The sequence below is a fragment of the Adiantum capillus-veneris genome, chromosome 2 (genome assembly GCF_014529385.1).
Source record: "Adiantum capillus-veneris isolate H3 chromosome 2, ASM1452938v2, whole genome shotgun sequence".
NCBI lineage: Eukaryota > Viridiplantae > Streptophyta > Polypodiopsida > Polypodiales > Pteridaceae > Adiantum > Adiantum capillus-veneris.
Genome location: NC_140932.1, coordinates 46,625,106 through 46,640,497, shown reverse-complemented (window position 1 = coordinate 46,640,497; position 15,392 = coordinate 46,625,106). Strand labels below are relative to the sequence as shown.

Below are 15,392 nucleotides of genomic sequence, written 5' to 3'. Positions count from 1 at the left end.
TGACACATAATTAAGGAAAAGGTGAGAGTTTCAATCCCAGAGGCCCATATTCTCCACATGTGGAATATGTTTCATGTATGGATGTCACTAATAATTACCTCCATCAAGTACAAGTACTTGTGTGTGGAGGTAACTGAAAAAACTTAGAGTTAGGAGTGAGAGGGCCTCATAAACCTTACTCCACACTAGCTAAATTGAACTCCATGAGTTCTTACACCATGTCCTACATCTTGTCACTAAAACGCGTGCCAAAAATAATCCCTACATTGTAGGCATATGATTGTCTTAAGAGATTTGACCACTCAAAAAGTAGACAATACCCATAGTGGACCCTAGATTCCATCACAAGGAAACTTAACATGGATAAGGAAAAATTATTAGAAGAGGTACCCAATACAATATCTAGTAATCCATCTCGTAATTGCTAGCTTGTATCGATGCACTACTTTGTCAATTGCATCAAGAAAAGGTTTGCAACACCATTGCACAATTTGAAACACTTGGATTTATCTTGTCCAAGAACCCTCATTCTTGGCTTGTCTTGGAAACTTGAAACCCTTGGCAAGATTCCAAAAAATTGCTACTTAAACCAGTAGATAAATGGGTACCGTCATAGGCTACCTTGCTACCAGTTATGATGGTAAATAAATTGCTATAGTGAACTTATTGACTACCAATTGGTAGTTAAGAACTTATTTCCTTGAAAGCACAAGCGTGAAAGGTCTAATAAGTGACTTATTGACATATTTTGCATTCACATATTGGGTCATATCCAAAACGCGGTGCTCCTATAGTTCTATTGACAAAGCATGCGATCCTCTCAATTGGAATCCTATTCACAGCAGGTGATCATATCTTCACAATCATATCATGTAACGGAATTGTATTAATAACATTCAGAGTAGCATAATTAAGATGGTTGCAATGAGAGTGAGTTTCTTTAAGAGAAATCATATGATCATAAGAAGATTACTTGATGGTAGATAGAAAAATAATCTTAATACCTAGTTAACTTGGCATGAACAATACTTGTAAGAGAGAGAGAGAGAGAGAGAGAGAGAGAGAGAGAGAGAGAGAGAGAGAAAGAGAGAGAGAGAGAATTAAAGAAATTGACAACAGCTGAGGATCGGACTTACTTGGAGTCTGTCCCCCCTCCAAAAGGCTTTTGTATTATAGATTATTCCATGAAGAGAGACTTGGTACAATACATGTTTGTGTTCCTTAAGACCTTTTTTGTGCAATGAAGATGGTAAGCTTCATGCACCAAGATTATGCCCATAACTACCTTGCAAAAACATTAGCTTGTCCCCGGCCTCAATCCTAAGATCTCAAACACCTTCAAAGGTGGAGAGAGCTAGCAGGGAGTGAGGGAAGGGAAGAGGAAGAAGAAGTATCATACAAGGAAGAAGTAGTTTCCTCTCATACAATTACTCATATAGCATAGCATAGCATAGTAATGAAGATGAAGAAGATGGCAAGCATTGCTTTGAAGCATGACTCTTGGTTTTATTTGCATTCCATAGCCAAGAGGTGCTTGTGTGGGCTCTCTACTTCTCAAGTTGGGAGAAGTAGATCACGTTCTTGCTCATCACACAATGTGAGTGTGTGTGGGAGAGTCTATGCCACAAGAAAGTCCCCTCCTGTCTTTGGTCGACCCCTCTTCCTAGCTCATGCTTGAACCTCATTGGCTCGTCCCAAGCCTAGCCAATCACAATCTTAGGTCTTAACTAGAAGTAGAGGTAGCATTTGATCAAGTTCATCCTTTACTCTTTGAGAGAGAGGGATTGAATAATTAATTAATTAAACTTAACTCTTATTGGACCTCTCTCAAGGCCATCCAATAGGCTTTAGGCACACTATGAGGGCAACCTTGCTAGGGTCTTGGCATGTGTCCTATATGCCTCTTGTGGAAGGGACTCGCCTTGTGTGTGTGTGTGTGTTCTAACTCATGCCCCTACATTTAGCACTCACTCCCTCCTTTGTAGGGATCATGGTATCTCCACTCACAAACTCACTCACCCTTACACACACAAAACCCCGCCTACACTCAACTAGCTTCCCTCTACACTACCATAGCCCCAGCTATGATCAATTGCACTCAAGGAAGCAAAAAAGCCACTAAATTTTGGGGAAAAAAACCAATAAAAACCAAGATTAATCTCTGCACTTTTTTTCATAAACACCATACCCTCACACCATCTCGGTAGCCCTTGCATATGCAAGATGGGGCTCCATGGTCGCTCCCAACCATTCACACAAACCCATCAAAAACCATGCCAATCATGAGCTATATAAAAATTCATGATGTTCAACCAAAAAGCTTAAAAAAACCCATGGAAAACATGGGGAAACAACCTCCCATTCACAACAATAACAAGGGGCTTTCACTGCCAACCTGAGAAGAAGGGACATGTGTACAAGAGAGCTCTGTTTCATGCAGCTTCCATCACCGAAAAGAGAAAAGAGGGGTGAAATTGCAGAAGTTACCACCAATTTTCACTTTCAAGTCAAAAGATACATCCACTCCTGAAGGGAGTGCAAGAGCCACAGTGCGAGATGGTGTGCGTGTACGGTATCGGACTTCCATTTCTGAGGATGCTGCTCGCAAGATCAATTTAGCACTAGCCCTGAGAGTGAAGGTCGTGAAAGAGATATGTGCAGTAGATGGTGCTAATGAGGTCTTCAAAGTAGAGACCAAAAGTGAAGATGGTCATGTCGGGATGTACAAAGTTTGTATTTGCAACTAGCCATCGTGCACATGTTCACACTTCATGCATGGAACGGGTGTCAAAGCAAAAACCATATCTTGCATGTAAACATTTGTATTTTATTTATCTGCGTGTGCTAGGGGTAAGCCAAAACGAGAATAGGTTTATCCATCAACCAATTCTGGCAGATGCTGATATCTTTAGGCACTAAGCCGAAGCCAAACCTATCCAGCCATGGATGCATAGCATTTGTCGTTTCTCACTTTTTGTTTGTATGCTTCACAAAATGGACAAGTGTACTAGTTTCTAATTTTATCTTATGATGGCCACATTTTGGTACATTGATTTGCAGTTTTTTTCAAATTTGGGAAATGATTGTTTATTTGTCAAATCGTGAATAAAGTAATATAATATTTGCACAATGGCTATAAATTACCATTGCTTGAATCTATTTTTGTGAAAGCGTCCAGTATAGCTTCCGTTGCACACCTTTATCACCTCTATTACTTTTCACGATGATCGACGATCTTGAGAATAAAGTCAACTCTGCGTGGATGCCATGGAAGCCATTCGCAATGGAGAGGCGTTGTATGGAGCCGACTGGTTTAGGGAGGCTCTAAAGTCAACAAATCAATGTGTATCGCCTCTATCATTGCCGCACGGAACTCAATATGCGGACCTTACTCAGCTTGGTCGAGAAGGGACAATTCGCTTTCTCTTGTTGGAAGAAGATTGGGCTCATCAAACAGGAGGATGAGGAGGAAATGACACAGCAGCTAGGTAACGTGATGAATCTTCTTTTGCCACTCGAAGACAACACATTTACTCCTAAAACCGGGCCTTCCAGAAGATGAACGCTTCTTGTCTATGTAATGCAAGTGCAATAAAATGTAACTTTCTATAATTAATGGATGTTATTGTTTTAATTACCCGTAGCTCGCATATCTTTGTATATGTCTCAACCTCACTAATACCTCTCTCTCTCTCTCTCTCTCTCTCTCTCTCTCTCTCTCTCTTAGAAAGATAGAGATATGAAAAAGGTGAAAGAGTCGACAAGGAGGAAAAGAGAATCTTTTTAGGAATCTGCTCACCTGATTCCTAAAAAGCGCTCACCAAAAATTGCTTGCCTGGAAATATCCCCCATAAATGCTAAGACTATCATTGTTTATTGTTAATTGATAATGTAGCGTGAGACTTATTGATAGTGTGGGCAGATTTTGATCACTATATTGATCGGTAGAGCATTGCTTGTGTAGTTTGTTGCTTTGAATCAGTTTGACCTCGAAATTAACAAGTAGATTTGTTGATTTGGCAGTTTAAATTTATATGTCAGCATGGTGAAAGGACATGAGTGGAATTACGTCCACCAGATACGTGTTGGAAAGAATACATCTTGATTGAAATGCAAGACCTGCGGCCATGAGTTCAGTGGTAATGCGACCAGAATCAAAGAGAACTTGTTTAAAGTCCCTGATAATGTCTCTAAGTGTACGGCTCCGCCAAGAGATATTCATGATAGATTGCCAAAGTATGATCGCATAGCAGAGCAAATTCTTGCAGCTAAAAAGAAAAGTGCTAATGCCAAATAAGTTGCAACGGATGTTGAAATGTCTGTTGTTAATGAGAGGACAGAGCATGTGCCTACGAAAGCAAATACCACAGTCCCCAGTCAACTCCTTTTCATGGACATGCTTCAATGTCAGCAACAGAAAATCCTAGCTCAACTAAAGCATCGAACATCTTCAGATAGTACCCACAATCCTATTCTTTTGTGTGTTCGTTTGGCCATGCACTTATTTCTCGGCAATATAAAATTGTTCTTGATATAGAAATCAAAGACATATGAAATGGTTAAGGTGGAAATTTCATGAGTTGTAGAGTGTAGAGTAGCACTACTCAACCAAGATATTGGTGGATTATTAGTGACCTCCGTTTTGGTAAACCTCGTGCTATAGCATGTGTAGTTTTGTCACACTAATTGAGATGTCGATAATGTTGAGCAATTGTGTATGTAGTTTTCATGAAGAGAAAATTCATTGTATGTAGTCAGGTGAGATGGATGACAACACATCTTGGATGTGAATTAGGTGGTTTACAAGACGTGCAAGACGTCCATGAGTATTTGACTTCTGCATGTTCCAAAGTGCCATGCAATAACATTGAAGTGAGGGTAGTAGGACTATCTGTTTCATGTGTCTGATGATTTTTTTAATCATTATATGTGAAGTATGTTTTCATGCAAGAGGGACATGTTTCTAGATTGTGAGAAAGAATGTCACATTGCATGGTCCAATCTCTCTACAATGTAGTAATTTCAAACCATGACGTAGCATATGGACAGTGAGCTAGTTTCAATCTGGTCACTAGCTCACTCCCTACCTTTTTGACGTTTGTACTATGATGTCATAGACCTTGAGATCCTCATACTAAGACCTTGTATGGGACAAACAATGACATATATAGAATGAAACCAAGTATTTAGTAATAAAGTAAACACATGAAAGGTGCATTGGCTGTTGTAATACATAACATGCATTGGTGAACCGTACAAAAAGAAGTGTGTGTCTAATTAATATGTACAGACATTGATCAAGATCTAGTGTATACTAGTGAAAAAAATATTTAGGTAGCTAAACTAACGAAAACATTGTGATATTCTAAAACAAGAAAATACATAAAGCAGTGATGGATTGCAATAAGAAATGAAATGCTTTACTGACATGGCAATCGTGTATAGGTTCTTTTTTATTGTCCAAGGTACAAGACAATGTTTATGTCAAGCTATAGAAAAGCAATGTGAATATAGTTAGGCACAAAGTGAAAATGCTAAATGTACATTGCACATCATGTAGAAGTGCCATACAAATATATGGTAGAGAGTTGGCATTGCGATCTTTCCAAAAATGATAAGAAATAGAACCCGTGCCCTAACATGTAGGCTTTATGTGCTGACCAAACAAATGCATAGGCATGCGGAATTGGATGCAGATAATGGACCTTGTAGTGTTGTTAAGGTGGAATCGTGATTGTGTATTCGAAACATCGACTATTGTGAATATATGTGCTTTCTATGACCAACAAAACAAGAGTTAACACAAATACAAAAGATAGAATTAACTAAAAGAGAATTGGAGGTAACTTTATGTTCTACTTCATAGACGATGTAGGACATATTGTAGTGATGAGTTCTCAGTTCATAAGCTTCGGTACAGTCATTAGAGTGGAATGGCTCAATCAATAGGCTGCAAATATTGATATGGGGGTCCACCTCATTTTGTTGTTTGGACTCTACACTACACTATTTAAATACAAAACTCAAACCATTTAAAGCAATATTAACTTTGTATTCTATTAAAATCTATTAAACTAAGGTAGATGTGGTAGTGGGGCAGACATGAGATGGTCTTCCAAGCTTATGTATTGGTACTTAACAAGGCAGAAGCAAAAGATGGCATCATGAGTGTGATAAGTGGGCGGGCAATAAATGACATTCTTTTGTTACAAACCAAGCTTCAGCTTATCGTGTTTAAAGGTTCAAGAGGATGGCCATGGGTTGTAGTTTGTTAATTATGTTCCTTCAGTTTTAGCATCGAGCTTAGCATTGATGGAGATGTATGACTTGTTAGAGTGGCCTATGGATTCTGACTATGGGTCCTCTGCAAGGGTAGGCATGGAAAGAGTTGATATATATGTATCTCAAAAGGTAATATAAAGAGACATGTGAATCTACCAATACTAGGTTGCATTCATTGAGTTTTATTGTAGCATGTCCTTTTGTGGATTTACGCAAGTAAGGGACTGCGAGACAAGCACACAATGTGACACAAGGGTCAAGGCTCTACATATTGATCACGTTGATGCTGATGCGAATTTCCCCTACATTGCTTGATTCAACAATGTGGACTACTTGCCCGCTACTTGGCTTGATGTAGCCCATTCATTTCCACCCAATCTCACGACCAAGAATAAACAAATTCGGCTGACACAAGTAAAAACAAGAACCACATACGCAGGAAACGTCGTTCTTTAGCCAAGTATTAGTGTTGCGTGGCTAATTTAGCTACTATCGACTACTGCATGGCTTACTTTGGTGCCGTTGATTGCCGCTAGTGACTCCTACACGTTGTACATAGATCCTTGCACGAGAGGCAGCAAAAGATGGTTTATAGCATTAGGAGATCCTATATTCTTGGCCGTGTGATCTTTACTGAAGTGAATGGTCTAGATGATAACAAGTGGCCCATTTTGGGCTCAAAGAGCCACAAAACGACATTAGACCAACTCTCTGAGCCTCTAGGGCCAAAATTTCTACGACAAGGTCAACCCAAGCAAAACTAGCTCGTTTTAACGCAAGCAAGCAGCCCAAAAATCCCTTTGACAAGATATATAACACTAAGCTAAGGGCTCTAACCAAAATTTCTAAGACAAGGTCAACCCAAAGCAAGCACGCCCGAGCGACCTTCGGCAAGGTCAAGCAAGCAACATGACTCATGACATGTTCGGCCCTGCATCGTTGGGGAAGCAGTGGCCTGCTTCCATAAGAACAATGTCCGTACCCAGAGAGAGAGAGAGAGAGAGAGAGAGAGAGAGAGAGAGACTTCCAGCTGCATATTCTTATAGCTTGCTAATATCACAGTGCAATAGCTTGCTGATTCGAGATGGCCAATTATACGGGGTCGGGGCCTCGCGATGATCCATACACTCGGAAGTGTTGGAGCTACACTAAGCTCTTAGAAGCAGTCGCCAAGTCAGTTCAAGCCTTGAACAAGAGGTCGGTTCCTGCTTTCCTTCGTGATCTGCAAGCTGGGCATAAATATTCCATCAGCAGCCTCTTTCTCGTCAACATGCACCATCTGGCCTTCCGAAATACTCATGATGGTGTGCCTGTGTTGGTGGAGTGTGAGGACGTGGGAGAGGATTGGGGCAAAAGCGACATAATGTTTGATCTTGGATCGGCTCGCAGCAGCCAGGAGCGAGTGGAGTGGCTACAAGCTGCTGCTCAATTTGGCGGCTCTTACACCCATCTCTTTCAGATATAGAGCAGCAAGCTTATTTGGAAGCGCTTGCAGGTGATCTGCCTGCAGCTGTCAGTGACTCCAATTCAATATATACTGGTCCAAAGCGAGTCTTCTTCCTTCATGAGTTCTCCGATACCTTACCCAGAAGTCCTACAAAAATTGCACATGACAATGTCTTCAAATCTGTAGCTAACAACAAAAGCATTCAAGACCTAGTGATCTGCGACAGCGGTCAGTGTCTGATAGAGCCAGTCGAAGACCTGCATTTGCAAAACCTTCACTTGGAGGACGTTTTCATAATGCCTAAAGTCATGGAGTCTCTAGCCAGCCTAGAGAAAGGATCAATCACGCATAGCCTTACCCTTTACCCTGGGCGTCATGGTGATTTATTCTGGCTACCTTCATTCAACAAATTCCTGGAATGGCCCCTTGATTACTTATGCCTGAGAGGGTTCAATATGCAAATCACAGATGGGATCGAGTTCATGCAATCCCTTCAAGCTTTGGGTACACACACACCCCTCATCTCGCTTTCATTGGGCTATCTTGGATCATCATTTAATTCTACACACGCACCCCTCATCTCGCTAATTTCTTTGGGCTATTTTGGATCATGTAATTCTTCACCCCTCTTTCCAGCGCAACATCGGCTCTGGCGCTTATCTGATCATGAAGCTTCATCACTAGATGAGGGGCAACATCGACGCTGCTTATCTGATGCTTCATCTCTAGCTGATGAGGGGCAACATCGACTCCGCTTATCCGACGCTTCATCTCTGGATGGGGGACAACATCGACTCCGCTTATCTGATGCTTCATCACCAGACAAGGAGCAACATGGACTCCACTTACAAAGGGATTATGATCAGCGCCGCACTCTGCCTCAGAGTCAAACACAGACGCTCACCTCGCCCAGCCCTTCACAAATATCTTCTATCCAAGCTGGATCACCAGCTAGCCCTCAACACAGATCATCAACATGTGACAAGTCCCTCAATTTAGAAGACAATTACCAGTGGATCACATCATCTCGATCCTCAGCGCCAGCTTGCATGGATGATGAATTGCTACAACTCACACAATTACCAAGCCATTTGGAAAATACATCTGATGCAGGCTTCATCTGTGCAGTGCTTGACGCACTTCAACATTCTGGCCTCCGATTGCTCAATTTGAAGGGCTTTCCTTCAGATCCTGCAATAGAAGCACAACTCCTTCGAAATAGAAACCAATACCCACGGATACTCCGGCAGCGGTTGTACTCAGAAGTTCCCGCTTCTGCTCTCCGTCTTTTCCTTTGCGGAGATCCATATGCAGGTAGTTACTTCTTCCTGATCACCCCCAAAAGTAATTCATCTTATGTACTAATCTAATCACTTTGAATACTATGTTTCTCCCATGGAATATGCGTCCATAGGGAAAACAACATTATTGTCAAGCCTTGTCACTCTGTGCACGGAAAGAAAGTCGATTTCATGCAGCTCATGCCTGCTTATATCAAGCGCTGTGGTCGAACCTACCTTTCAAATACACCCAAACGCACGCGAGGAATAGAGGTGCATTCACTTGTGCGAGACAACATTCGAGTCTCTGTGTGGGACATGGCAGGCCATCAAGAGTTCCATGCCTTTCACGACCATATGTTCCCAGACCCCAGTGGAAACTCTAGCAGTCCTGCCATCTTTTTGTTTGTTTGGAGCCCTGTCAGCAGCAAAATGCAAGGGATGGGGACCATAAGGAACCAGAGGCATTCAAAGCTAGCTTCCATTACTGGCTCAAATTCATTGCTTCAAAAACGCGTCACTCCAATGTGACACGCAAGCTCATCGTGGTGCTGACTCGCACGGATCAGATGGATTTCGTGAGACATACCCTTGCAGGTGTAATCAAATCTCTCACCACCAGTTTTAGCAAACTAATTGATGTAGTTGATGTCTTCGAAGTTGATGCTAGGAGTCCGACATCAGTGAAACCAGTAGCCTCTTGCATCTTCAAACTAGCTAGAGCTCTATTACAGGGTGTTCAAGTATACAGCATATGCAACCGAGTCACAGAATACTTAAGCGGAGTTTCAGATAAAATGCCACCAATAATTTCTTGGGACTTCTTTAGCAGAATCTGCAATGACAACTTTCAGGTTTCTGACATTGAAGTTCAAAAGGCGATTGCATTCTCTTTGAATGAGTCAGGGGTGATCATCTACTTGAACAACGTACCATACATTGTTTTAAAACCGGATTGGTTCTGTCATGAGATCATAGGTAGTCTTATTCATTTCGAAGCGTCCAACATGACAAGAGCTATGCCTGTACGTGGATATGTGTCACAAGCATATTTAGAGAAACTACTGAAAAAGAGCTGTGAATCTAAAGTTGATGGGGCTATATTGGTTGCATTGATGGAAGGAATGCATCTATGTTGCAAAGTTCCCAATGATCCAGATGGCACAATTCTAATTCCTGCCACACTTCCTGTCAAATCTTACCCACTGAATTCAGAAGATGGTGTGGATTGGCAACGTGTAATCCAAGAACCGAGGCAAACACTTGCATATGTGGGCAGAAGGCTTGAATGTGATAACAAAGATCGGACCTTTCTCACTCCAGGATTCTTCCCTATGATACAGGTTAGTGCATGTACTGCATTTCCTTCACTTAAAAAACTTGTTAATTGAAACGGATAATTAGTAGAAATCGTTCTTGTAATATACTTGCACTTATATTCTTGTAGGTGGTTTTCAACAAGGCGTTTGGGGATTTTGAAGTGGATATGCAATTGCAAAGGGATTTTTTGTCCATATTCATCAGAAACATAGAGATTATGGTGATCTTTGGACGTGCTAGAGGAGGCCACGTGATTGATGTGCTTATGCGAGCCCCTCTTTTGGCCAATGTTGGAGGCACCTTGACCCAAGTTAGAAAAGAAATTGTTGGAACACTAGTTAGAATCTGTGCTCAACCTATTGGAAATCAAGGAGTGAAGCTTGTGGAGAGTGTCATTCGTCCTGACGTCTTGCATGGTCCAACCCCTTTGCACAAGAGAGGTCGTCAGTGTGTCTCATTAGAATACCTCAAACAAAGACTGCGCCAACGCTTAGAAGAAGGACGAAAGCCTCAGGAGCTAGTGTTTTTATGGAAGAGAAATCAACATTTGCAACCAATGGAAAGCATTTATGTTGATTTGTTAGGAATGGAGGAGTACATGAAGATATTGGAATCATATAGACTACCCTTGGCAAAGGCTCAGGAGTGTGCCTCTCACAAAGATCATGGTGCGAATGTGGCACGTCCACTGACAACAGCTGACGAAGAGTGCGAGGCATCCACATCCACTGGCCTGCATGTGAAGCGAGATTCCGCTTATGAAAAAGATGTCGAAATGTGCGAGAATATCGAGCAATCTGTAGTGTCAAGCATGAGCAAAAGCATGGTAAAATCTGTCTTTAGAGAAATGGAGAAAATGAATGCAAAGTTAGATGGGCTCAAGTTTGGCATTGATGCCATACAGGAAAGCCAACAAAGTAGGCTTGATGCCATGCATCAAAGTATTGAAGATCTTCGTGCCGATCTTCTTAGTGCCTTAGAGACAAGGGTGGAGCGAATACTACATCTAGCTGTCGAGAAGGAGGCTGGAAGGGTGCCTCGGATGGTCTTTCTTACCAGTGCCGAAGGTACTGTGGGTATGAGGAAGAGGGTTGTAACTGCACTTTTCAAGGATGTTAAGGCTGTTCATATTGAGCTTTTCTGCGAGCACAGAGAGTGCCCACATCGTGTGGATGGACAAAGCGGCCTTAGCATCACAGTCATGGGAGAAGGGTGGCTAAAGCAGGCACTTCCATATGTAAACGGGTTTCTGAGTATTTTGAGGTTGGCAGCAATGTTGGGAGCGCGTGTAGCCGTAGGGCCATTGGGCTCTTCCCTAGTACCTGATTTCAATGAGCTGATAGCCATCGCGAGTGTGATGGATGCAGGAGTGTTTGATAATGTCAATCTGGAGACACCACCAACAGCATTCATGGGGTGGCAGCAGTGGCTGGTGAGAGTGCTGGAGAGGAATGGGGGTATGACAGAGAGTAACATAGCTGACAAGTTCATGCTGAGGCGAGCTCTATATGAGGACACCCTCAAAGTGGCTTGGCTGTGTCAACAGCACTATGAGTGGCAACGCCCATTGCCTCTGGTGTAAATTTTCTTCTCCCTCGGACCCTCCCTTTTCAATAGAAGGCCCATCTCACACACGGGCACCGAACAAGCTCAAAAGAGCATGTGTGGGCGCCTGCAGTGCCACACACAAGCGGACGTATAAATATATATAAACTTTTCCCTTTATTAATCACCAATAAGATGTAGTGCAGTGGCGAAGAATAAGCGCAGTCAAGTGGTGTGTGCGCAGCTCGATTCCCGCAAAGGCTCTTCATGGCATATAACTTGTGCTGATGGCTCCATAGCATCTTTCCTTGAAGCTTACAACAATTGTTCTACAACTTCGCATCACAAATGAGATTTTGCTTTAAAAGTTGTGTGGAGGTGAAAATTTACACATTATAATAAAGACAGAGAGAGATGCATTTCGTGCATTTGCGATGCTTGTACCCATAACAACAAAGAAAAAAATCATACGTATGTAAGGAAGTTGGCACCAATCTCCACATTTATAACAATGTTGGAGGGACTTTCTTATTGTAAAAACACTACGATTGTACAAGGAAGAACTCATTACCGATGTCTATGAAGACATGCATCATTCCACGTTGGCATACCGTGGTGTATTGTCTATGTGTTTCTAATTTGTTGGGCATCACAAATTCTTCAACCCTTGTCACCTTTATCTACAATCTTTTGAATGAAAATGATGTAAATTTATTGTTTTAATGTGTACATGATGTAATCTAAGTACTTTTGATATCACATATTAAAGGAAATCAAAATACGAAATACAAGTGTTCCTTTGGTATTGGTCGTGTGGATCAAAGCACAATCTTGGATGGAATATCAGCTTCTAGACGTTCCTTACATTGTTCCACCACCTTCACACCAACGTTCTACCATCATCATCGATTCTGTGACTTTTGGTTTAGACTGATGTTGAATCTGTCATATTGTCTATACATAGACTCACACGCATACACATACACAAAGTCGTAGTTTTTGGGACACCCCATCTATCATACATATTGTTCAAAACACGGCCAAGCATGACATCCAAGAGCCCTTGCTTTGCATATGCTGAAAACATCGTAGACCTTTCTGGCGCTACCCTTCTGGAGCACGTCATAATAACTAATATCTAATTCTCTTAAATAATTTTCTCGTGTTAAACTGATCATTTAATATGGGGAAGTACCAGGGGAGAAAAAGCTAGAATATTGGTTAGGCTGGCAGACCTATCACCGTAGGTATCCAAAGGAGAAAAAATAGGGATCCAAAGGGGGGGGCATCTGCAAAAGAGCAATGTGCATCAATGGGCTTCAAAGACCCTAAGGTTCAACCCATTAAGACTTCCAAAATGCTAAGGTTCCAAAATTAAATATTTTGTTCAATGGTCAAACTCTAGGTAAATTTGGATGCTTGTGGAAAGACTCAAAAGTCTTCCCACATCCCTATCTAGGAGGGGGTGAGCCTTATATGTAGGGGATGAGAGAGAAACACACACACACACACACACACACACACACTCTTGCAAGCTCCCTTTACAAAAAGGACATAGTGGACACATGTCAGCTCCCTAGCCGAGTTGCCCCCAAGGTGCACTCAAATCCTATTGGATGGCCATAGAGGTGGACCAATGAGAATTAGGCTAGAGTAAATCTAGTTTAATTCATTTAAAATTACTTGATAAAAGAACCAATAGAAATTAAGCTCTCTAGAAGACTATTGGACAGTCTCCCAAGGGGTCCAATGAGCATTCAACAGCCCAATGGCTTGCGTGAATCCTGTTGGCCAGAACACTAAGGGGTCCAATGAGAGTTTAATTGCATTATTTAAATACCTAAATCTCTCACAAAAGGGGAAAGGGGGACACATTTCACAAGGCTATCACTTATGCTTCTTAATTGTCATTGGCTAAGCTTTATAGGGGCCAATAGGATGCCAACATGAGCAATTAGCAAGAGGGGTCGACCAAGAGAGAGAGGGGGTTGATTCTTGCAATGCATTACCACACACACACAATCTCATGTGTGAAGTAAAGAAGACTCTCTCTCCTTTTCAAGATTTAATGGAAAGCTCATCATCTACTCCAAGCTTGTGAGAAGGGAGGCCTACACCAACAACTCTTGGCTTTGTGATACAAATTCAACCAAGAGCCAAGCTCCAATGCATGTTCATCTCATCTACCATGCTAATTACTAAGCTATGCTCAGCTACTATGAGTGATTATGTGAGGAGACATACTTTTTTCTCATAAGAATACTCTTTTTTCCTCTCGATCTACTCTCATACCCCGCTAGCTCTCACCATCTTCAAAGGTGTGTGAGGTCTTGGGTCTGAGACCATGGGGGAATTGATGTTGTGTTTTCAAGTGTAAGCTTGGTGCTTGAAGCTTCCATCTTCATTGCACCAACAAGTTATTGTAGGAACACAAAGTATTGTACTGTAAAATGTCTCCCTTGATGGGGAAAACTTATAATACAAAGCCTTTTGGAGGGGGGGACCAGCTCCATGTAACTCCGGTCCTCAACTGTTGTCAATAGCTTAATTTCTCTCTCTTTTTGAAGTATTTTTCATGCTTATCTGACTAGGGGTTATGCTTTTGTTGCTCTCTCCATCCAAGCACTCTTGCTATCCTCATTAGGAATCTATTCTAATGAAGTGCTCACTATGTCTATGTTATTTTCCGTTACACACAAGTTACTAGACCATTATAAGTTACATTGGTATCAGAGCACAAGGTTTCTCTTTTCTTGCTCAAGAAGAGAGGTCCTCAAGCTTACTATAAATGGTTGGTACTATTAATTGCAATTGAGTAAGTAGAATAGGGATTTTCAGCCTTGCAGTGCACATGCTTCATGCAGATAACGGGGCATCATCGTCGAGAGGTATGGTCTTAATAGTGGAGTCCTACGGGGCTTGACTACGGCTTAACCACTATTGAGCTATTAGAAGCTTGACAGGAGCCTATACTATTTTGGTGGTGAAAGACCCTCTCTTCTATTCCTTGCAATTAATGATATTCGAGCCACGGGTACAAGAGCTTGAGTGCTTTTCTAAAGGGGTTAAGAGGAGTAGCGACTAGGGCTTGAAGTGCCAAAGTACGCTTAAAAATTTTACACCTAAAAGTTGTTAGAATGGCTGACAATAGTAAAGAGAGTGAAATTATTGTTGATAGCTTTGATTTTGCTGATGAACACGCTACTAATGATGCCCCTATGCTTGTTAATTACCTTGTTTCTAGGCTTCAACAAGCCATGGGCATTCTATCCCTCCAAAGTGAAGTGCAACGGCAGCTACGTGCTCATGGGATTCTCCAAACTCCCCACCAAGAAGAGAGAGTACCTAGGAAGCCTCCTTGTGAGATTTCCAAAAGAGGTATCTCTCAGATAAGGGAAGAATAAGAGGATCTGTATGAAGGGCTTAAAAATCTACTACTTGACTACGCATCCCCTTCCCAAAGAAGAACCCAAGTTTCAATGGTAGAGCCCCCACCGAAAGAATGAGAAAGAAGTGAG

The 15,392-nt window shown here is 41.8% G+C and overlaps 1 pseudogene; it reads left to right on the top strand.

The window, feature by feature from the left end:
* The first annotated feature begins 7,366 nt into the window (after nucleotides 1-7,366).
* LOC147462710 (protein TORNADO 1-like) lies at nucleotides 7,367-12,302 on the top strand (annotated as a pseudogene).
* Nucleotides 12,303-15,392: the final 3,090 nt, after the last annotated feature.